This window comes from Lissotriton helveticus, chromosome 6, assembly GCF_964261635.1.
Source record: "Lissotriton helveticus chromosome 6, aLisHel1.1, whole genome shotgun sequence".
Classification (NCBI taxonomy): Eukaryota; Metazoa; Chordata; class Amphibia; order Caudata; family Salamandridae; genus Lissotriton; species Lissotriton helveticus.
Window position 1 is genome coordinate 2,118,813,605 of NC_136067.1, and position 24,629 is coordinate 2,118,838,233.

A 24,629-nucleotide genomic window follows, 5' to 3' on the forward strand; every position below is an offset into this window, starting at 1 on the left:
TCGTGTTCGAACATCAGAACAGGTGCTAATACGACCCGATTCTCCTCCCTTCCTATAAGTTTTGAATTTGTGTAATTTTTGTAATTTTTGTAATCTCTCCGTTAAAACCTAGGATGCTTGTCACTTTGACAACGCCCAGTCCGGACTCCCTTCCCCTTCCCGTTTTCACCGGTGTACAGGACTGAAGGGTAAAATACCACTGCGCATGCGCGAGAGAATAGCCTCCCTCGCGCACGCAGCTATTTCAGTAGAATGCTCTGGCTTTGGCGCATGCGCGAAGGATTAGCGCGGTAGCGACGCCAGTCCGGGAGACGATGCAAGTCTTGCTATGAGGTGGGTCCGCTGTGCCTGGGACATTCCGCCTCCCAATCTAGTGTAAGCTTGAATTGCTTTTCATCCAATACCGCCACTAATGTTTTGCACTCCCTTGTAGGAGTCTTCCAAAGAAGTAAAGAATACTTTCCAATAACGTCCGTTTGGCAATTCTACTCAGCCCGGGTGCAGCCTCCTTGCAGGTAATTCTTGTTATCTGTGTACCTGCCTGAGACATTCCCGAATGTACTTGAGTCTAAGCTCGAATTCTTTGCCTGGTCTAATTCTGCCACTAATGCTCTGCACTCGTTTGCAGGAGTTTTCTAAAGAAAGAAAGGAATTCCCTTTAAAACGTTCGTGTGGCACATCCACTGAGCCCGGGTGCAGCCTCCCTACAGGTAATTAATGCCTTCTGTGATCCTGCCCATGAGCGGACCGCATTTGAAAAATTTGAGCATGACTCTATGAACATATTCTGTCCCTGACACCCCCTTCGTTTCCCCTAGGCCACCCCTTCGGACACCGTCCACCCTCTTCTGACCTCGACAGTGGCCACTAAACACGCCGCTGAGCTCTGGGGGCCTTCGCAGATTAAGCGAGGTAAGAGTTAGCCATTTCATGACTTCCTCCCATTTGGGGACCACCTCGTGTGAACACTGGAGGTTAATGTCCAACCCCCTTGCCTTGTAGTGTGAACCCCAAGACTGCAAGCTACCACCTGCGCGTCCATATCAGACACATCTCTACACCTTTCAAGTGGCCTTGCAGACCAGTAGGGTAAGCTGTTCGAGTTTATGGTGGTTGCTCTCAGACGTTACGTATTATCTCGAGTGTATTTCTTTACTTAGAGATATTTTCCCTCTTTTTTCCAGATATTACCTTTGGCCCTGATGAGAGTCCCCCCACTAGATACCACTCGGGACTCGAAACGCGTAGGCCTCTGTACAAAGTGTTGCTCCCACCAAATTCTGAAATTGATAACTTGGATGCTTTGATTAATGTATATACAGTGTGGTCCATCAATCAAGTTGATTGCGATTAATTTCCAATTGTGTATATATATATGTTTGGTATTTCACAAATGTTTATCTTTTGAGCAGCCTTTGTACGCCCCCCTTTTGTGCTTCCTTTTCCCCATTACTAAGTTCCTTTTCATTTTTATTTTTGTGTATATATGGATGTCTGATATTGAATGAGTGTGATATGTCTGACCAGTTGAATGAGTATTTGCATAAGGAATAATGGTGTAGTACATGTATATAAAACGAAAATATCTTTGTAAAAAATCACTTTAAATTAAATGAATAAATCGCTATTGACTAGCAACATCTCGGGCTGAAATAAGTTTTTCTACCCTATAGAGTTTAAATTGTGGTTTAAATCAAGGCACGTTCTTTTGTTTTTTTGATTATAGGTGCTCAGCCTAACTGTGTAGAGCCAACTCTTTGTTGTTCATACACATGGTCTGTAAGGAAGCACAGGATGTGGCTACTGCCTTAACATCTTTGGGCCTCGATCTTAAATCTACAGCCCCCTCCCATCAACATGGTCATCTCCTGGATCCCATTTTTGCGAACTGGGATGGTATTAATGTCTCTACTCCGATTAGAATAATCTGGTCAGACCATTTTATTATCCCGTTCACAGTGGATAAAACCTTTTCAGACAACCCTCCTTCTAAACCCCCCTCCCTGAAACGCAGAAAATGGAAGAATTTTAATCAAGAAATCTTCAGACGTGCTCTCCAAAAAAATCCCCCTTCCCACAGTAACTCTTTGGAGGAGGCCTGGAATAATTACGAAACATGGGTGACCACCGCACTCGATGAGACTGCTCCGTGGACAACCAACCCCCCTGTTAGGCAATCTAAAACCGCCCCATGGTTTTCGGAACCACTCAAATTGGCTAGATCTAGATGCAAAAATCTAGAACGTAGGTGGAGAGCACAGTATAACCCTGAGGACAAACTGCACTACAAAAGAGAACTGAATACTTATAAGAAAATGCTGAGAGCAGAAAAAAGCTGCTACCTTAAAAACAGAATCGATTCTGCTAAGAACCGTGCTAAAGAACTCTTTACCATCTATAGAGAGCTTACGGTTCCTACTAGGCTGGAGGCCCAAGATACTTATTCAGAAGAGCTGTGCGATTCTATAGCAGATTTTTTCATAAGTAAGATTGATAAAATCTACGCCACCTTTACGAAAGATGACATCCAGATACCTGAACAGGCAGAAGCTATAAACACCTACACGGAGAACCCCTGCCTCTCTTGTTTTGTCACTCCTGAGAAACAAGATTTAGTAAGCATTGCCAACAGCATTCAATCTGGCTCCCCCAGTGATGTATGCTCCCCGGCTCGCTTTAAAGGAGTATTGGAAACCACAATAATTGACCAGATCAGCCTTATTATCTCACTCTCCTTTAATGAATGTCAGGTACTGGATGCGTGGAAAACTGCTCAGGTAATCCCCCTTAAAAAAAAAAACCAATATCCACATCACTCAGTTTCAGAATCTCCGCCCCATCTCCCTCCTCCCTTTTTGCGCTAAAATTATTGAGAAGGTGGTGAATAAACAGCTCATGAGCTTCTTGGAGGAACATTCGCTCCTGCATCCCACTCAATCGGGCTTTAGAGCAGGACACTCCACTGAATCAGCCCTTCTTTTTTCCACCGAAGGCTTGAGGAGTATAGTGGATGATGGAGAGACAGCAGCGTTGGTTTTATTAGATCTCAGTGCAGCGTTTGACACCGTGCTGCACTCAACGCTGCTGTCTCGGCTGGCGGGTATCGGAGTGAAGGAAATGGCCTTGGCGTGGCTGGAGTCGTTCTTGACTAACAGGAGCTTCCAAATGCACTGCCCCCCCTTTAAATCCTCTCGCAGAAATGTAGGCCATGGGGTTCCACAGGGCTCGAGTCTGAGCCCTACTTTATTTAACATTTATATGGCACCCCTGGCCTGCATAGTGGAGAGTTTCGGGGTGGGCATTGTCAGCTACGCCGACGACACACAACTGCTGCTTAAGCTCACGCCTGAGTGTAGAGAGGATGCCACCAACTTCTCAAGCTGCCTATCATCTGTAGCAGCTTGGATGAACCACAACTGTCTTTGCCTTAATGGCGACAAAACCGAGCTGCTGATAGTGGGGAAATCAGCTTCAGTATGGTCGCATATGTGGTAGCCTACAGAACTGGGCAGCCCCCCTAGCCCTGTGGAGTCAGTGCGCAATTTGGGAATTATACTGGACTCAGAGCTTTCATATAAAACCCATGTGAACAAAGTAACGGCCAAATGCTTCAGTATACTGAAAGCCCTCCGTAAGATCTTGGATCTTTTGCCAATTGAGCCTAGAAAGACTATTGTCCATGCTTTGGTCACCCCTCATTTTGATTTCGGAAATGCTTTGCTCCTAGGTTTGAGCCAAAAAGGATTATACCAACTTCAATGTGCTCAAAATGCCGCAGCTCGCCTGGTTCTTAAACTTCCTCGCAGAGCGTCAGGTAAATATGCTCTATCCAAACTCCATTGGCTACCTATAAGAGAGCGGATTAAATTTAAGTCCCTCTGTTTCGCTCATCGCATCGCTCAGGGCAAAGGCCCGGCCTATCTCCTTAACCTTCTGACGATACACCGACCCACCAGAGATTTGAGATCAGCCGGCAGGATGATGTTCAAACTTCCTAAAATCACTAGAGCCAGGATGGGCGGACGCTCGTTCAGATTTTTAGCGGCTAAATGCTGGAACAATCTCCCGCTCGATCTACGGATGGAGCCCTCCGAGAGTATGTTCCGTAGAAAACTCAAAACCTTTCTTTTCCCTCATGTTTAACTCTTGTGTCACGTCCGTCTCTTATATGTTCTGCCTTTGTCTCTCCCCTTAGCTTTTTTGTGCAGTATTCAGCGCGGGGACACACTGTTTTGGGTAACCAGGCGCTTAATAAATGGTTTTAATAATAATAATAATAATAATAACAGGATGGCCCTCAGCCCTTAACAGGAGGCGTGCACGCCAAACAAACATAACAAAAAAAGCAACAAAAGAGTATGCTAGATGTGCGTTCACAACACAGTAGGGCAGAGATTGTCCCAAAAAGAGAAAGGTCCAAAGGGCTCTGCTATTGCCAAACAGACTGCTTTACTCTGCTTACCTTTGTGATTACAGAAGCGTTAGTGCACATTTCAAAGCACACAACTTGTCTTTCTGAGCACTGGTCAAAATACACTAGGAGCCCTGTTCCGATGCGGTTTGGAAATCTTCCAGACCAAATCGGTTTGGGAATGGTTTCTGACCGACTCGGATCAGGAGAATCCAACCGACCGAGTACGATGCATCCGGATCCTTCCAGTTACGATTTGGTTGGACTCATATTGACTTCAATCCGACCAAATGCTTAGGCTCCCATTGAAGAAAGGGGTGGCTAAGACAAAATCGGGCACCCTGTGGTGGACACCCCCTGGTGCCTGCCACACTATACATGACTGGTAAGGGGGACCCATGGGTACCCCACAGACCCGATTGGGAAGGCTCAGAGTGCAGGGGGACCCGCTACAGGCTCCCAAAGTCTGATTCCGACTGCTGATTCTAGTCGGACAGCACAATTCAGAAAGGCTGTCCAAATCCAGCATCATAATCGGTCGGTCGGAAACGCTGCCTATATTTATTATTTTATTTATTTATTTTATAGCACTTATAAGGCGCGCAGCTACCCACAAAGGGTTTCCCGGCGCCGGAATAGCAAAGCACATAACACAACTAGAGAGAGAGCAATCGCTGACAATCTTCAGATGCTACAGGACAAGGGCTACTCCGTTGTCCTGGTGCTTCTGGACTTGTCAGCGGCGTTTGACACTGTGTCACATGCCATCATGACCTCCAGACTAGTCGACATCGGTCTGGAAGGCAAGGCTCTGGCCTGGCTAAGGAGCTTTCTCAGTAAACGCACCCAGAGAGTCATCTTGGGACCATACCAATCAGAGGAGGTGGCGATCTCTAAGGGGGTGCCACAGGGCTCATGTTTGAGCCCTACGTTATTTAATATCTACGTGGCGCCCCTAGCTAACATCATGAGATCCCACGGGTTCATTCCAGTATCATACGCGGATGATACCCAACTCCTCTTCCCTTTTAAAATCATGACTCCTGAGGTGCGTGACTCCTTCGCCCGGGGGATGAAGGAGGTGGCACGCTGGATGGCAGCCAACTTCTTGCAGTGCAACGTCTCCAAGACAGAGGTTATGCTCTTCGGAGAGGCCAGACGTTTATGGACTCCGGACTGGTGGCCTCAAGATCTTGGCCCCGTCCCTGAGCCCAAGACGGTGGTAAAAGATCTGGGAGTGAAACTGGACCATGAGCTCACCCTAACACAACAAACTAATCAAGTGGTGGGTTCATGTTTTCATGTCATTGGTCTTCTCAGGAGAGTTTTCCCTCTGCTACCGGATTCCACCAGGAGAACGCTGGTCCAGTCACTAGTGTTAAGTAGGCTGGACTACTGCAATGGTTTGATGCTGGCTGCCAATGAGGGTATTTTGGACAGATTGCAGGTTGTGCAAAACACTGCTGCACGACTTGTTCTAAATGTCCCGCCCCGGACTCCCTCAAAACCATTGTTGGCCAAACTGCACTGGCTCCCAGTAAGGCAGAGGGTGATGTTTAAGATCTGCTGTGTCATCCACAAATGCCTTATTGGGAAGGGTCCTGGCTACCTCACTGAAAAATTCATCCCTTATGTTCCGTCCAGATCTCTGAGATCAGGTGATCAGGAACTGCTATGTGTTCCCAGGGCCATGAAGGCCAGAAAGGGGGGAAGGGCCCTATCTGTAGCTGGTCCTAAACTGTGGAACCAACTCCCGAAGGAAATTAGAGTATGCAGGGAACATTTCCCTTTTAGGAAGAAGCTCAAAACGTTCCTTTTTAACTATTAGTTAGCCTAGGGCTCTGTTTCTAAATTGCGACTAGTTGCTGTTCTTAAATTGCTGCCAAAGGCGCGGAGATACTCCTCCGGGAGTCGATTCACAGCGCCATACAAACGTGCAAATAAATAAATAAAAACAGGCAATTATTTGTCGAACAACCAAGTTTTTACGCTTTTCCTGAATCTCATATGGTTTTCTTCCTTGCATATATGGATGGGCAGTGTGTTCCAAAGAGTTGGACCCAGATATGAGAAGGATCTCCCGCCCATTCTAGCCCGTTTGTACCTAGGCACCGCGAAGTTCGCTGCTGTACATGAACGGAGGCTGCGATTGGGGAGGTAAGGCTTAGCAAGATCTTGTAGGTACCTGGGGGCAGTACCAGCTTTGATTTTATACAGATAGTTCAGGGTTTTAAAGCGGATCCGATTTTCTACCCTGAGCCAATGCAGGTCCCTAAGATGTTTGGTGATCCTGGCGGATCTAGGGATTCTGCAAAGCAGTCTGGCAGCAGCGTTTTGCACGAGTTGCAAGCGTCTTATTATTGCTTTGTTTGAACCCAGGTACAGGATGTTAGCGTAGTCAAGCCGAGATGTAACTAAGGCATTGACTACGGTCTTCTGGGTGGTAGGTGGTAACATCCAGACAATTTTGCGTAGCCATCTAAGAATGGTGAAGCACATGCCTGCCACTTTGTTGGCTTGCTGTGTCATAGATAAACTGTCATCTATGATGACCCCAAGGTTTCTGACCTGGGAAGCTGGTGGCGGGAGCTTACCTAACGACGCCGGCCAGTGGGGATCACTCCAAAGATCTTTACTATTCCCTAGGAGGAGGATCTCGGTTTTCTCCCCATTTAGTTTAAGTTGGTTAGCCGACATCCAACTAAATACTTCGTGAAGGCCTATTTTTAGTGCAGATGGAGCAGACGGATCAGATTTAGAGAGTGAAAACAGAATTTGAGAGTCGTCTGCATAGGTCATTAAAATAAGGCCATAATTTTCTGCAAGGTTGGCAAGTGGTCGTAGGTACAAGTTGAAAAATAGTGGACTCAGGATAGATCCCTGTGGTACACCATGGGGGGAGTAGAATACATCGGAACATGCCGAGGAAGAGGCGATCTGAAAGGTGCGGAGGGATAAGTATGATCTAATCCACTCTAGTGCCCTGCCCTCGACACCATTCTCCTCCAACCTGGCAAGCAGTCTGGAGTGAGAAATGGTGTCAAAGGCCGCAGTGAGGTCCAACAGGACCAATGCTACCGTTTGGCCATCATCCATAAGCTCCCTGATCTTTTCTGTGACCCCGAGCAGGGCAGTCTCGGTGGAGTAACCACTCCTAAAACCAGATTGGGACGAATGAAGCAAGTCATTGTTTTCCACATAAGTTGAAAAAGCCTTATGAATGTGCCTCTCCAAGATTTTGGAAAAAGCAGGAAGTAACGATATTGGGCGATAGTTTGCCAATATTGTGGGGTCGGCGGCCGGCTTTTTGAGCAGTGGACTGACCATAGCATGTTTCCATAAAGCAGGAACTGTGGCCTGTTCTATGGAGGCGTTAAGTATCTCTGCTATGGAAGTCATGGCGGAGTCCTCCAGCTGACAAATGATACTGATAGGAATGGGGTCACGTGGGGAACCCGATTTGATAGATTTTAATAGTTCCTTCAGTTTGTCCAAGTTAATGGGGGGCCAAGCTTCAAGGCGACAACTTCCTCTGGGGACTTGGGGGGTGTTGTCTTGCTTGTGTGTGTTGATACTGTTTCCGTTGATGTTAGAGACAATATTCTCAATCTTTTCAACGAAAAAAGACGCCAGATGCTGGCACTGCTGAGTATTGAGAGGTTAACCTCTGCCCTTGAATTCTCTCCAGCCAGCTCTTTTACAGTGTTGAAGAGGGTCTGGGATTTATTTACGGCCGTGTTAATGGTAATAGTGACATAGCATGCTTTGGCTTTCATGCAGGCCGAGTGGTAGCTATTTCTGGCCTTGCGATAAACCTCTTTTTGATGCAGTTCATATTTCTTACGCCATTGCCTCTCCAGGGTCTTACATGTAGATTTTTCTTTCTTGAGGGCCTCTGTATACCAGGGGGCGGGGGGGCATACAGACGTATGATTCTGCTCCATACGGCTCGGTCATTCCAAATGGCATCCGGTTAGGATTGGAATCTTCCTAACGCCTAACTGCATCGTACTCGGTCGGTCGGAAAGACACATTCCCAATCCAAATCTGACGGAGCAAATGCTGTTAGGAGGCCTTCCAAACCACAATGGAATTGGCCCCAATGACTCTATGGGCACTAAGTTCAAACACACAACAAGTCTCTGCGAGCACACTCCACTTAGCTGTTGGCCAGGGAGGCCTTATTCCATAATCTGTTCTGGCTGCCACAGGAGGCTGCAAGGAGTGGAGCAGAGGAATTCCCTGTGGGCGTTTCCAGGAAAGGGAGCTGATCAGCACCAGACCCTGCAGGAAGGAAGCTGAGGAATTCCCTTGCGACCATTGCTAGGAGTCAGCTGTTTGACAAGGAAGGAACCGAAACAAAGCTAAGTACCACCAGCTTGTCAGGCAGCAGTGGACAACAACTGCCACACTCACAGGTAGGGGTTGCCTAGCAAGAGGAGGAAGCAGCCTGCAGGAAATGTGCAGGAGGTTACCTTTCAACAAACAAGCAGTGGTGACAACACCTCAGTAGCCAAAACAAGCATTGGCGATGCTAAAACAATATATCTGTCAAACAAGCTTTGGCAATTTTACAATATGTATGGCACTCATGGACTTCCTGTATCTATGACCCTTACGTTGGAACCAAGACCACCATAGGAGTTGACAGATTGCACAGGAATGAGACAATGCGGATTCCCAACTATATGTATCATCATAAGGTGCTTAAAGTAAATTTTCCCAATATCTTTATATAATGAATGAGTCGCTTCCCTGTGGCTTAAAGCCTTCAAGCTTAAATATGTGGTATGGAATTTTGAATCTAGATTTTGGGAGAAAATTCTACAGAAACAGGGATATTTCTCCTGATTCATTATATCATTCCCCGATTTCCAGCAATACATATTTTTTTCCTTACTTACATCAGCTAATTTGATGTTACTTTTCTGAACATTCATCTTAACGTAATGTTTCAAAGTATATTTATATAAAACACTTAGATTTCTTTGGAGTGGGATCCAATAAGATTAAGTCATCGGGATACAAAAAAGAATAACACTTAACAACGAAATTGATTAGGTGAATCACATTGTCAGGTTGGGTCATGGTTTGAATATGATTTCCAGACAAGCAATCTCTAGGCTTTTGGGTCACAAAGCGTTTTCAAGACGTAAGAGAAAGAAGTTACAGTTATCTTGGAGACAAATAGTAGCTCAGCAATTTACTTAGTTTATTTTTGTGGCTGCGTGGAATTTCAAGATGCCGGCCATAGTCCCAGTATTCAGATTGACATTTGTGTTAGAGCGTTTCTTCAATCATTATTTTGTATTTTAGCTGCTGCGCTGAACCTCAATATGGCAGCCGTAATTGTGGAACTGAGTTTAGCGCTCTAGTGTTTGAGCGTCTAAGGAGATCCTTTACATTGTGCGCGAGCGTTAGAAGCTCTGCGCACTTCAACTCCCGCATCGGAGAAATCAGCTGGGAGTCGCCGGAGCTCTCAGTTTTCAGTCAGGATTATTGGCGAAAATATCGGTTTCTTACTCGGAAGTTGCAGAGAGATTCAGAAGAGATTTAGAGTGGAATTCCAGCATTAGAAACGATCGTCGAGAAAATTCAGGTACTATTCATCTATTCTAAAAGGAAAAAACAGTTCAGAACTTTGTATTCTCAGAAGTTAGTCAATTTTCATTGAAATTAATCAACTAACTAGAGACTTGAAAAGACACAGAATTCAGTTTGAGACTTCATTCTTGATAAATAATAGAACCAGCATTTGGGCATCTTATTTATCAGCGCAAGAATATCAAAGGATAATTTAAACATCAAAGAACTATTATTTTATTTTATTCATTTATTAAAGTCCATGAGTACTAAGTACGGGCGAATTTTGCGGATCCGTGGTCCGCGAATTTGTGCGAAATGGCAAAAAAAGTGTGCGGATTTTTCCTGCGAAATTGCGGATTTTTTTTTGCCATTTGCAATAATGTGATGTTGTGTACCCTAGTGTGTGTGTGGTGGGGCCAAATGGGCGGGGCTTCCATGCGAGTTCGCATGCCATGAGGAGATAACAGACTTCTGGTCACAGTAACTACACAGGGATGGCACTCGAGAAACACATGGATGCAAAGACCTCCTCAAGGATTACAGCTAATTTTCGACGGCAGATTTGGGGATAAAGGTCACTTGCACAGCCTCGCTCACAATTTTTTAGGGCTGATTACTACGTTACTGAATTTGAGCATCAACTCGGGCACCTGCTTTATTGATATCTGTAAGTGCTTCCTGTTGATGTTTAATTTTTGTGACAGGAGCATCGTGCCAGAATGAATCCCGCCCTGCGTGTTTGTCCACGAAGATGCCACAGTTTTGTGCAATACCTCTACTCAACTGGAGTTCTTTCTACTGGCTAATCAGTAAGTGCTACCTCGTTGGGTAAATGTATAGTGCTTTTACTACACTGCAACTGCGTAAAGGGCCAGAAGATGTGTCTCCAGTGACCATGTGTGCCTGTAACTTTGATCCCTTGAGTGAGCTGGGCATAAAAAAAAAGAAAAATCCGCCTGCTCGCTAATTCACAAATTGTCGGCAATTTCAGGAGATTCGCGGATCGCGAAATTGCGGAAAATCCACAAATTTCACGTGCGTAGCGGATTTTTGGCCCATGCTTAATGAGTACAAATATATTCATAAATCTAACAAATAACATAATTTCCCTCAAAGAGAAAGTCATTCACAGCAAAGACAAAAAGAAAAGACAGTACAATCATCAAAATAACACATCAGTCCTGGATATCCGTAACCTATAATTACAAAACTAAACGCAGCTAGTCTTGTTATAGCTGCTACTGTATGGCAAACACAAATACAATCATCCTAACTAAGAGAGAAAGATATAATGAAGGCACAAGACAATACGTTTATGCCTCCATGTAATTCATAACTACCCCCCATATCTGGCAACCTAGTTTCCTTTTCCGTCTACCCTTCACGGCACATAAACTATATTCCAAATTAAAAATTGACGGAAATCTTGCCCGCCATAACTCAAAAGATGGGGGGTCCTTTTGTAGCCACATTGATGCGATACAGAGCCTTGCAAAGGCAGTAGCAAGAAAAATCAAATATACAAAATGTATGGGTAAAATATCAACTGTCGATCCTTTTTCAACCCCCAACAGAACCTGAGTGGCAGATAATCGTATAGGTAACCCAGAAATCTCAGCCTGAAATTTCTCTATATGCCTGGAAAACGTGGATAAGTGCCTGCATGAATAAAATACGTGTACAATATCAGCTGCTTCGGTCCCACAGCGAAAACACTTAGCCCCATTTACACAACCCCACGCGGACAATTTGGCTGGAATGTAATTTAAATTAAATACTGTTTTAAAATGTTGGGCGTGCAGAATTGCTGACATGAATAATTGCCCCGCCAGCTCTAAGGAAGTCTCCAGTTGGATACCCTGACACCCCAATCAGTTGTCCCATTTATGATTTTGAGCTTCCAAGTCGTTATCTAATGCATCTAACATTAAAGCATACTGTGTGCCGATCCGTGATCCTTTCCGAACTGCCTCAACAAGGGGATTAGTTTGAATTCTCCATCGGGCTTTTAAAAAGTAATCACAAATTTGTAAATATTTAAAAAAGTCAGCCCGAGGTAAATGAAATTGATCACTTAATTGATCGAAAGATTTCATGTCATTTACCAGAAATAGATCACCAACTGTACACAGCCCTTTGTCCCTCCATTTCCACATTATCCTGTCATAGAATACTGATGGAAAAGAGTAGTTATTGTTAATGGCGTATACCAAGATATCTTCTGCACCCCAAACTTTTTTTTAACCACTGTCCATACTTTGTAAGCAGCAATAATGAGCTTTAACCGAGTGCGCTTATAGTAGCTCCCGTCCACGTTAATAAACAGTCTATTGTGGGCGTCACTACCTAGCAACATTTGATAGATGGAGGGGGATTCCGCACTAGTTGCTGATTCAACGCCAGTCAAAAGTATACTCATACGCTGTATCATACATACGTAATAGTACTGTGGTAAATAAATAATTAATTACCGGTACTATTTTTGAATACATTAATAATAACAGATAGCTCAATAAATAAGAGGCAGGATCCGAGGAATCTGAGTCTAACAGGCTTTAATCAGGCATAAGGGAAGGGACAGGATCAGAACAGCCTGAAATAGAATGGCACAGAAGGCATGGGATGGCAGCTGCAACGTCCCATTAACAGTACAAGGTGTATATAGTAAAACATCACAATTACATTACATACAGTAGGCGTAACAAGTGACAAGCGTAAGATAAGAACACATGGGCGTGAAAAGAAGGCGTGCACAGGGCGTGCACGTAGACATGTGATGAGAACGTCACAGAAGTGTCATAAAGTGGGTGGATACATGGCGGGGGCTACCTGAGCAGCTGGAACCTTTAACCTAGTGGTGCGCGCAAACGGACAATGACGTGTTACCGGGGAGAACTGGGGGCTATGACTTCTGCACTAGAAGAGGAGACGAAAGTCTGCGATGTCAGGACGACATGTACCTATAGCATATCTGGTATCTGGTGTTTGGAGTACATGTTGATAGACTCTAAAAGTTATCAGGGCAAAGGCTACTTGATACTAAGGCTGGTGCATGCATATATTCTTCATGTATTGCGTGTGCTATGAATCTTCTATGAATATTAATACAGTAATTCACTTGCATGGAGACAGGAAGACTAGACTATAGCTGAAGCTGTTAATGTGGTTCGTTAGCTTAGGAATGTGAAGACGAAGAGCTGAACTGATACCTAGAGGCATAACATATTCTTGGCAGACAGGCAGGCAGAGCCAGGCCGGGCACCGCGCTGCGCGGCAGGAAGTAAGTGAAGGGTCAGGGATGCAGGTGGGGGCTGCATCGCTCCTCGGAGTGGGTTCAGGAGACAGGAGCTTGAATCTGGTGTCCGGGCCCTTTGAGGCCTAGAAACGGGGACAATGCGGTGAATTAACGTGCACAATGTAAAACGTGGCAACATAGGCCTAATACTCGTTGCTTTCACGAGAACTGGAAACTGGCATACTAGAGTTGGACACAACTATAATTACGTCTTTAATCGATCATAGGGGATATATGCATATCGATCATGCACATATAACATAGGATGGGGAACACGTAGGCACATATGACAAGGCAAAATTCAATTTTCCTCAGTACAACGTAAAATCTGGTACAGCCCAGCCCCCCTGTTACCTGGATAGGACCATGTACCGCATTGCTCTGCGCGCTTTGCCCTGAGACCATATAAAACTGGCACATATTGTTTGCAACAAAGCAAGACTACTTCTTGGGATCTCTAAAGGGACTGCCGTAAAAAAATATAAGAGTGTGGGCAAGATCAGCATTTTAAGAACATTGCATCTTCCCACCATAGTTAGAGGAAGGCACTTACAGCGATCCAATTGTTTCCGAGTCTCTGATACCAGCCGCTCCCAATTAGATTCTACCAATGCCCTCAGACAGACCCGGATCCTGATCCCCAAATAGAACACTACTTCCAATACCCTTGGATCCACAAATGCATGTATGTTAGGGCATAAAATTTGTGTCTTTGTGGAGTTCAGTTTATAGCCAGAAGCCGCCCGTACTGTACCGCCAGTTGCTCTATTTCAGGCATACCCATTGCTGGATTTTTTGTTACAACTGCTACGTCATCGGCATAGGCGAGTACACGAAATTGATCTTGCTGCATTCTAACTGAAGTTATCATGGGGATGTCCTTGTTCCCCTTTACTATTTTCCCTCTATATTGTTCCTTTTTTTAAAATGTTAGAAGAAAGAACTATTTAACTGAAGACAAAGAAATATCTAAGATAGAAAAAGACAGGAAGATTATATACATGAGAGATGATTTAATTCTCAAAACAAAAGACTGAATATTTAAAAAACTATTGTAGGTGAATATATATATATATATATATATATATATATATTTATACTCACCAACAAGTCGGCTTGATCTTTTATGGACAAGTACTGCATCTAAAAAAGAAGAGTAAAAAAGGACAGAAAAAGACAATCAAAATAAAAGACTTCAACTACAGCATATTAAAGGACTATTCACAGAGAGAAACTAAGACCACTGATTAAGCAGGCAATAGTTTATAAGAGTAAAATAGAAACTAGAGCAGGAGAAGTAGTTAAAAGAAAGAATCTGTAACCTTGTGTTTTTGTTGTTACAGGAACTGAATACCATTAGAGGGTGATCAGCAAGTAATCTTACAGTGGCAGTCTCTTTTAATTCCCATTCCCCTTTCCCTTTCTTTACTGCTAGTTGAATATATTTAGATTGCAGTGAAGTGGAGGAATTGGGAAGAATTCTTCAAAGATAAAGAATCAAGATCAATTCTTCTGACCCTGTGGAGTCAAGACTCAGGTACTTGGTTGATAACTGACACACATATATAAAAGGAAAAAGTAAGGGAGTTAAAATATATCATTGCTTAAGTTCATAATCATGTAAATCACCATGGGGTGACCCTGTATCCTTCAGATCCTGGGCAATACAATGTAATATAAACAATGGTTCTGTCGGGTATGTAACCTGATTACTTCAAAGTATGATTTGAATCATTCACAGTTCAATTAGTCATATGGTTACTTAAGACAGTGCTCCAAATTAGGAGCTTACTCACAATGCAAATCCAAACCAAAAGAGTTCAGGGTAACCATCCGTTTTTAATCTATGAATTAATTTTCATTCATAAACACCCTGTTTGTACATGAAGATTATTCAATCAAGACATATTTACAATTTATAAATACTTTTTACAAGACGGCGCATTAAAGAATTGAGTGAATAAAATGTGACATAAAGTGCAATAGTGACATTCAAACGTGATTATTAACAAGTGAGTGAAGGGGGGAAAGGAAGGGCAGCAAAAAGTCTTTTTGGGCCAGTTCCAGTATTCAATTATGATTATTCCAGTAATCCACTTAAGTTGGCTTTGGTAAACTGGATATCCTGTACTTGTCCAACAATTTCAATATCGTCGATGTTTCGACCCTTTGGACGCCTTAGTGTGGGTCTAGGGTGGGTCTTCTTCAGGACATGGGGCAGTGGTGTAGCGCCGAAGGACCTTCGTTGGTTAGGCCCTGAGATATTGCTGAGGAAGGTATGGAATTTCAGGCGTATTGGACTTTTCAAATCCAGTGATAGGGAATAGTGATTCCCGCCGTGGTTTCTGCATGGAACATCCTAGAGCCCAAAAAGATTCCAAGGCTCATTGGGATTAAGATCGCCGTATTACTGGTACGATCTTGTAAAGTAGACACAGTCCCTTAATCTGCATCCGTACACGAGACCTGCTTTCATCCGCTCGCTCCTGCAAGATGTGTTCGGCAATCCAGTATATTAGTTCATAATCAGTCATAATTACATCGGACACTGCTTAAGCATTAGAGCCGTGTTTGTAAACATAATTAGAAGATGGGGATTCCGTCATACCCCTTTTAATCCTTAATCACCAAGTATTTGTGGTCTGACAGTAAGCACTCAAATGAATGTCTCGTAGTTAATTATATGCACTGGATTCAGGGTACTGACTAAAGTCTCCAATAACTCTGAAAACTCTGTTAGAAGTGAGGAAATCCTATTCTCTCCTGTGAAGCCAGAACATTAATAGACCAACGTAGCTGGTAGCTGCTCAATAGCGCCTGATCCAAAATGACCTTCAGAGCAATAATTACACATTGTATCGCACTGTCAACAAAGCGCCCAACTAGGTAGTGGTAGTGGTAGAAATGGGATCTCTGGTTGGCTAAGGCTTGCGCCAGAGCCAGGCAGAGACCACCACTCTAGTCAGGGCTTGGGAGTTACACACCAAAGATAACCCCTGCTCACCCCCATGGTAGCTTGGCACGAGCAGTCAGGCTTATCCCGGAGGCCATGTGTAAAGCATTTGCGCACACACACAACAGCAACAACATCCCAGGCACACCACAAAAGGAACTCCACACAAGGTTATATAAAAAATAGCCTTTGAATTCTCAAAACACATTAGAATAGTAGCGATACAAAAGGGGATGATGGACGGAGCGCTTGAGCAAATCAAACACTCACCCCCAGTCAACTGATTTGGATTGAATCCATCACCATTCTTTAGCTCACTCTGCCACCCCAGTTCAGACATGGACATATGCAAATCAGTCTGTCCCTGTGCCTCATGGGAGCAGTCCAGCCCGAACTGCCAAGCCATGTCTTCCCTGGACCGGAAACAAGCATCCTGGGACCACATTAAGAAAACCCTCAGACAGTGCAATTACTCTAATTGATTCCTGCAAATTAACATTTTTTATAACAAATGTGTGTGTCTTATATGTGGTCGCCAAATGATTTGTTATCTGGTTTTAGATTGATTATACTTGAACTTTGTGAGAAAAAACAATATATATATATATATATATATATATATATATATATATATATATATATATATTGTTTGATATTAAACTTGATATTCAAGGATTGTTTTGGTGGTACATTTGATGACTGGTGTATATTACTGTATGACGGTGTAAGAGGTGATGAACAATAGAGGTAATAGAATCTAGTTTTCCAAGAGAATTTATTTGTGACGATTAAGTCTTACATGGAATCCTGTCTCTTGGATCAACAGGGCCTCTTTTTATTACATTGACATAAAGTAGTTCTAATCCGCCTGTTCCTTGACTAGATATGGTCAGAGTCTCAGATCTCTAGAGTTACACTATGTTAAAGATACTCAGATTACCTGTCTATCCTATTCCATACTCTCTGATACTATAAAAGACTCCCTTGCAGCATACGCTTATGTTTCCTGCCGTTATTGTGATGTTCTGTCTTGCATGGTCCATTCACTAGAAAAGGCTCCATTTTGTATTTTTGTTAACCTGTGTGAGAATAGGAAGCATTCCCTTGATAAGAAAGGAGGCATTGTGTTGCTATGTATTTAACATTGTAGCGTGTCGTAGGGAGAGGGTCTCACTCAATGAACAAGGAACCTTCTCTGGTGTCTTGGTTGCTCTTTTAGTCCGCACTCCTCGATAGAAGGGGATCATTGAAGGATCGTATGCCCTTACTCTATCTACTACATCTTCACATTGAAAGTGTAACCTAGAATTTCATTAGCGCATTTGTCTTTATGAACAATTACATGCCAATACATTTTCGTGATGGACTCTGCATTTAAGCTTATCCAGTGTGTTTTTATTTTTAAATCTTTTTTCTTATAGATGAAACAAATGCAATAATGATCCAAAAAGGTGAAGGCAGTAAACATTACTTGTTTAGGAAGTGATGGAAAAACAATATGCCTCGAGATCACTTCCCATGAAGGCTAATGCCGTGCCAAAGTCTTTTTATACAGCTGAAAACCCGTACTGTCCAATGAGGTCTGTACTTGGCACTTAGGGATCAGCTGATGTACATAGAAGACATAACATACTGAACAAACTGAAGCAAGTCTGATGAGATGCTTATTATGAAGGAAGAACTAACCTAGTATAGGAGAGAAAACAAATAAGAGAAACCGTGTGCATATGTAGAAGATGACAACACAATGTGGTAAAACATATAGAACAAATGGAGATCTAGAACTATATCAGAAAATCCACACGGGGGAGAAACCATATCAATGTGCACAGTGTGGCAAGGCATTTATAAGTAATGGAGAGCTAAAACTTCATCAGAAAATCCACACTGGGGAGAAACCATATCAATGTACAGAGTGTGGCAAAACATTTATAACTAATGGAGAGCTAACACAACATCAGAAAATCCACAGGGGGGAGAAACCATATCAATGTGCACAATGTGGCAAAGCATTTATAACTAATGGAGAGCTAACACAACATCAGAAAATCCACACTGGGGAGAAACCATATCAATGTACAGAGTGTGACAAAGTATTCATAACAAATGGAGAGTTAAAACGACATAAAAAAATCCACTCTGGGGAGAAACCATATCAATGTGCACAGTGTGGCAAAGCATTCATAAGAAATGAAGAACTGAAGCAACACCAGAAAATCCATATTGGGGAGAAACCATATCAATGTACAGAGTGTGACAAAACATTCATAACAAATGGAGAGCTAAAACGACATAAAAAAGTCCATACTGGGGAGAAACCATATCAATGTACAGAGTGTGACAAAGCATTTATAAGAAAGTGGCACCTAAATCAACATCTGAAAATCCACACTGGGGAGAAACCGTATGAATGTACAGAATGCAACAAAGCATTTATAAGAAATCTAGAGCTAAAACGACATCAGAAAATCCACACTGGGGAGAAACCATATCAATGTGCACAGTGTGGCAAAGCATTCATAACTAATCCTGAGCTGACACAACATCAGAAAATCCATACTGGGGAGAAACCATATCAATGTACAGAGTGTGAGAAAGCATTTATAAGAAAGTGGCAGCTAAATCAACATCTGAAAATCCACACTCGGGAGAAACCGTATGAATGTACAGAATGCAACAAAGCATTTATAAGAAATCAAGAGCTAAAACGACATCAGAAAATCCACACTGCGGAGAAACCATATCAATGTGCACAGTGTGGCAAAGCATTCATAACTAATCCTGAGCTAATACAACATCAGAAAATCCATACTGGGGAGAAACCATATCAATGTGCACAGTGTGGCAAAGCATTCATAACTAATCCTGAGCTAATACAACATCAGAAAATCCATTCTGGGGAGAAACCATATCAATGTACAGAGTGTGACAAAGCATTCATAACAAATAGAGGGCTAAAACGACATACAAAAATCCATACTGGGGAGAAACCATATCAATGTACAGAGTGTGACAAAGCATTCATAACAAATGGAAAGCTAAAACGACATACAAAAATCCATACTGGGGAGAAACCATATCAATGTACAGAGTGTGACAAAGCATTCATAACAAATGGAAAGCTAAAACGACATACAAAAATCCATACTGAGGAGAAACCATATCAATGTTCACAGTGTGGCAAAGCATTCATAAGAAATGAAGGGCTAAAACGACATAAACAAATCCATACTGGGGAGAAACCATATCAATGTACAGAGTGTGACAAAGCATTCATATGAAATGAAGGGCTAAAATGACATAAACAAATCCATACTGGAGAGAAACCATATCAATGTACAGAGTGTGACCAAGCATTCATAAGAAATGAAGGGCTAAAACGACATGAAAAAATCCATACTGGAGAGAAACCATATCAATGTACAGAGTGTGAAAAAGCATTTATAAGAAAGTGGCGGCTAAATCAACATCAGAAAATCCACACTGGGGAAAAACCATATGAATGTACAGAATGCAACAAAGCATTTATAAGAAATCGAGAGCTAAAACGACATCAGAAAATCCACACTGGGGAGAAACCATATCAATGTGCACAGTGTGGCAAGGCATTTATAACAAATAGAGAGCTAAAACGACATATAAAAATCCATACTGAGGAGAACCCATATCAATGTTCACAGTGTGGCAAAGCATTCATAAGAAATGAAGGGCTAAAACGACATATAAAAATCCATACTGGGGAGAAACCATATCAATGTACAGAGTGTGGCAAAGCATTCATAAGAAATGAAGAGCTAAAACGACATAAACAAATCCATACTGGGGAGAAACCATATCAATGTACAGAGTGTGACAAAGCATTTATAAGAAAGTGGCGGCTAAATCAACACCAGAAAATCCACACTGGGGAAAAACCATATGAATGTACAGAATGCATCAAAGCATTTATAAGAAATCTAGAGCTAAAACGACATCAGAAAATCCACACTGGGGAGAAACCATATCAATGTGCACAGTGTGGCAAGGCATTTATAACTAATGGAGAGTTAAAAGTACATCAGAAAATCCACACTAGGGAGAAACCATATAAATGTACGGAGTGTGACAAAGCATTCATAAGAAAGTGGCAGCTAAAACAACATCAGAAAATCCATACTGGGGAGAAACCATATCAATGTACAGAGTGTGACAAAGCATTCATAACAAATGGAGAGCTAAAAGGACATCAAAAAATCCATATTGGGTAGAAACCATATCAATCTGCAGAGTGTGGCAACGCATTTATAACCAATGGAGAACAGAAGCAACATCAGAAAATCCATGCTGGGGAAAAACCGTATGAATGTACAGAGTATCACAAAGCATTCATAAGAAAGTGGCAACTAAATAGACGTCAGAAAATCCATACTGGGGAGAAACCATATCAATGTACAGAGTGTGGCAAACATTAAGTACAAATGGAAAGCTAAAACGACATCAGAAAATCCATACTGAGGAGAAATCATATCAATGTGCAGAGTGTGACAAAGCATTAAGTACAAATGGAGTGTTAAAACAACATAAAGGCGACATTGGAGAGAAACAATATCAATGTACAGAGTGAGGCAAAGCATTGTTAATAAATGGAGATCTGAAGCGACATCAGAAAATCTATTTGGGAAAAACCTAATGAATGTACGGAGTGTGACAAAGCATTTTTAACAAATAGAGAGCTAAAAACAACATCCGAAATTCCACACTGGAGAGAAACCATATCAATGTACAGAATGTGACATGGGTTTTGTTAGAAAGGAAAATTTAATTTAATATCGGAAAGTTCACACAGGCGAGAAACCATATCAATGTATTGACTTTCACAAAACATTCATGACAAATGGCGATCTAAAATGACATTAGAAAATCCACATGGAGAGAAATGCTATGTACATACAGAATGTGATAGAGTCTTAAATAGGAAGAATAAGCTAGTACAGCATCAACAGATTTACACTAGGGAGTAACCATGTTAACCACTTGGATGCTAAGCCTATTTGTTGATTCCCATGTAATTTCCATTGAAACCAATGGAAACTCCATGACGAGCTGGGCTCGTCATGAGCGTCGAAGGGGTTAATGCACAGAATGCAACAAGGGAATTGCTACAAAACAACATTTGATATGACTTTAGAATGCTCACATTGAAGAGAAACTATATAAATGTTTTGAACGTGAGAGTGCATTCATAAGGAATGGAGAGCTAACACAATATGAAGCGTCACCACTTAAGACTGCACTGAATGTGACAAGGCATTTATTAGCAAGGGAGAGTTAAAACAACATCAGAAAGTCTCTGGGAAAATCTGTATGAGTGAACAAAATGCAACAGTGTTCTTAATGACGTAACCGTATGAATGTAAAGAAAGTGACAAGGCATTTATTAGAAGGACACGGCCTATATAACATCAGAAGTTCCACATAGAGTAAAACCATATGCATGCACTTACCACTTACTGAGACAAGGCATTGTTTAAAAAACCCACACCTGCTCACAGTGTTTTGTTTCATACAGATACCCCAATATAGGCTCAGTGAATTACCGAACCTTTTACCTATATCTTCCCTGCCATTACACTACATAACGGTTTTTGGTAGTGACATTATACCTAGTTACGGTGCTGCTTACAGGACGTGGGCTTTTTTTCCGAAAAACTAGCCTCATCCATTATGCATGAGGATTCTTGGAATCTCAGCAAGACTACCATCTCCTGCATAATAACTATGTATAAGGGTTATTCCTACCGTCATCCTAGTCCGACTAGACACAGCAAGGTAGATCCCCTGAGGGTACCACTTTGGGCATATAAACACCATATCTTTCCTGAGGCAGGGGGAGGGGAAGAAGGACTTTCATACTGACACATTGACGCGAGACGCTGAGGTTCCTGCAGGCAGACACTCCAGATCGCAGTGGTGTAACATCCCTCGCAGTGTGTCCATCTTCAGACCAAGACAGGGTCACACAGTCTCTCATCTCAGGTAATGGGGTTGGCTTTATCCTAAGGGGATTCTTGGCTCTACACCTACATACATGTTAGGTACATGTAGGTACATCAAGATAGTATTGCATTGTAGGAGTAGGCATTTATTACTGTCATGTATTTTATATACTGGTCTTTATTCATTGTTCTAGCACTATGGTAGGAATCTACCATCATTTTACTCTTTTGGTGCTTATAATCATTTAGATCTGTTTGTCTTATGGTTGTTTCAGCACACCTATTTTACAGCAGAATGACGCTGGTTCAATAAATGCTTATTGAAAAAGGTCCCCACCGTTTATTCTGTGCATTACTCTGAAACAAAAGTGAGCACGAGTAACTGAGCGAAAAGTACTGCACTGTTTCCACGATCCCTGATGGGACAGAGTTGTTATGTTCAATAGTTGCTAAAAACTATTCTCTCTTTGGTAAGAAGGGTTTATAGTAGCACTGTGAGCTAGCTGGTATACAGGCTAACATACCCGGTGGGGGTGCCTGGAATATGCTGGACACCAATCCCACAGTGTATGTTGTCTGAACGTGCAGATCCTATATATGTTTATAGGAACTACACGACAACAGCTATAGGGGGATGAAATAACTGAGCCCAATGTGGAACAAAGGAACATAAACAGTGGCAGTCATCAAAGGTGCCAAAGGATTAGTCAAGAAAAGGTTCCAGGACAACTTGCCCCTTTCCTACAGAGGTGACAATATGCAAACTCCAGATAGCAGCAAATGGACAGAAAGCAACAGCTACATTTCTTTACCTACCCCCAATCTGCTGTAGGTATAAGGGCTATTCTGGCTACCTGGTGATAAGACCTGGTGCTGCCTATTTACTCAGTTATGAGATTTGCTCTGCAAGGACTTCTAGGGCTCATATCCACAGTTTTGGGCACATTGGTGCAGTTTGTTATCTAGGATGTTATGTTCTTGCTGTATATCGTTGGCATTTTGTTTCTTTCATTAAACAATACTACCCAGGAGAGGCAAGTGGAGTTTTGGGGTCAGATGAAAGTCAGATGCTACTGGCCTTAGGTATTTGCAGCCCTGAAGTATGTGTGTATCCGGTTTATGGTTTCATTTGGGACAGGAGCTGCCACCATTTGTACAGACATTGCAGGACAGTTTGCTGAACAACCTGCGAATAAAAGGCCTCTACTTGGAGCAGTGATTACAATCTACTATATCACATGTAGGCAACAATTGTATTCTTTCTCCTTTTGCACCGTGTATTTTTTTTAACATACTGATCTGTAATAAAATAAATATTTGCTGAAAGTACCGACTGCAATCCTAGATGGTTGAACATGGTAAACTATCTTATACTATGCAGTGTATAGAGTTAATCACCTTTCTAAAGCGCTCCAATATCCTTTCAGACTATGTCGGCTTAATAGAAAAAAACCAAGTAAATACATCTGTATGGCTTAATAGGGAAAGACAAAGCTGGTCTTCTCTCTCCTCGAGCCTTGTACCAAAAGTAGACATTCTCTGGCCACCCTTGGAGGGGAGGGAGGGGGTTAATGAGGAGAATCAAACAGGTGATTTATATTTAGAAGCCATGTAGAGGGATCAGAAATGTCAGCAATGTGTACCCCACCTTTCAGTCTCATAAAATGTTTAATTGAACCGGTTTCAGATTTACAGCACTAACCTGCACCAACTTTGGTGGAATACTCCAGTAAATATTCAAGTAAGCACGTACCATGAACTGCATTTACCCTAATGCTAAGGGGCAAACTGTGCTGGGAGGTGAAGCAGCGTGCTCCCACCCCTTTCTGTTTGAAAAGGCTCCCATGAGCCATTGAGCTAACGAGCTTGTGGAGATGCACCTGTGCGCCTGTGAGAGGTACTGAGATCTGAAAGGATTGTGGCAGCCTGCTCAGCACCCCCAGATTAAATGTGTTTTTATCTCTTCTGATGACGGATGAAATCCAGAAACACAGGTCTAGAGATTTACAGCACTAACCTGCAGCAAGTTTGGTGGAATACTCCAGTAAATATTCAAGTAGGCATGTACCATGAACTGCATTTACCATAATGCTAAGGGGGAACTGTGCTGGGAGGTGAAACCGTGTGCTCCCACCTTTTTCCACACTGCCTGTATGTTGGCCAGGAGTACCTACACCCATTCCCCCTTGATGGTGGGAGCTGTGCTGGGAGGTGAAGCAGTGTGCTCCCACCCCTTTCTGTTTGAAAAGGCTCCCTTGAGCGATTGAGCTGACGAGCTTGTGGAGATTCACCTGTGTGTCTGTGAGAGACACTGAGACCTGAAAGGATTGTGGCAGCCTGCTCAGCACCCCCAGATTAAATGTGTTTTTATCTCTACTGAAGACGGATGATATCCAGAAACAAGTGTCT

General features: G+C 42.6%; 1 pseudogene across 1 annotated transcript in view; it reads left to right on the plus strand.

The window, feature by feature from the left end:
- Nucleotides 1-21,023, plus strand: part of LOC144764089 (uncharacterized) — a 55,796-nt pseudogene extending 34,773 nt beyond the window's left edge. Inside the window, exon 2 of the transcript XR_013596311.1 lies at nt 17,667-21,023. The product of XR_013596311.1 is annotated as an uncharacterized LOC144764089 (transcript). The remainder of the gene's footprint in view (nt 1-17,666) is intronic.
- The last annotated feature ends 3,606 nt before the right edge of the window (nt 21,024-24,629 follow it).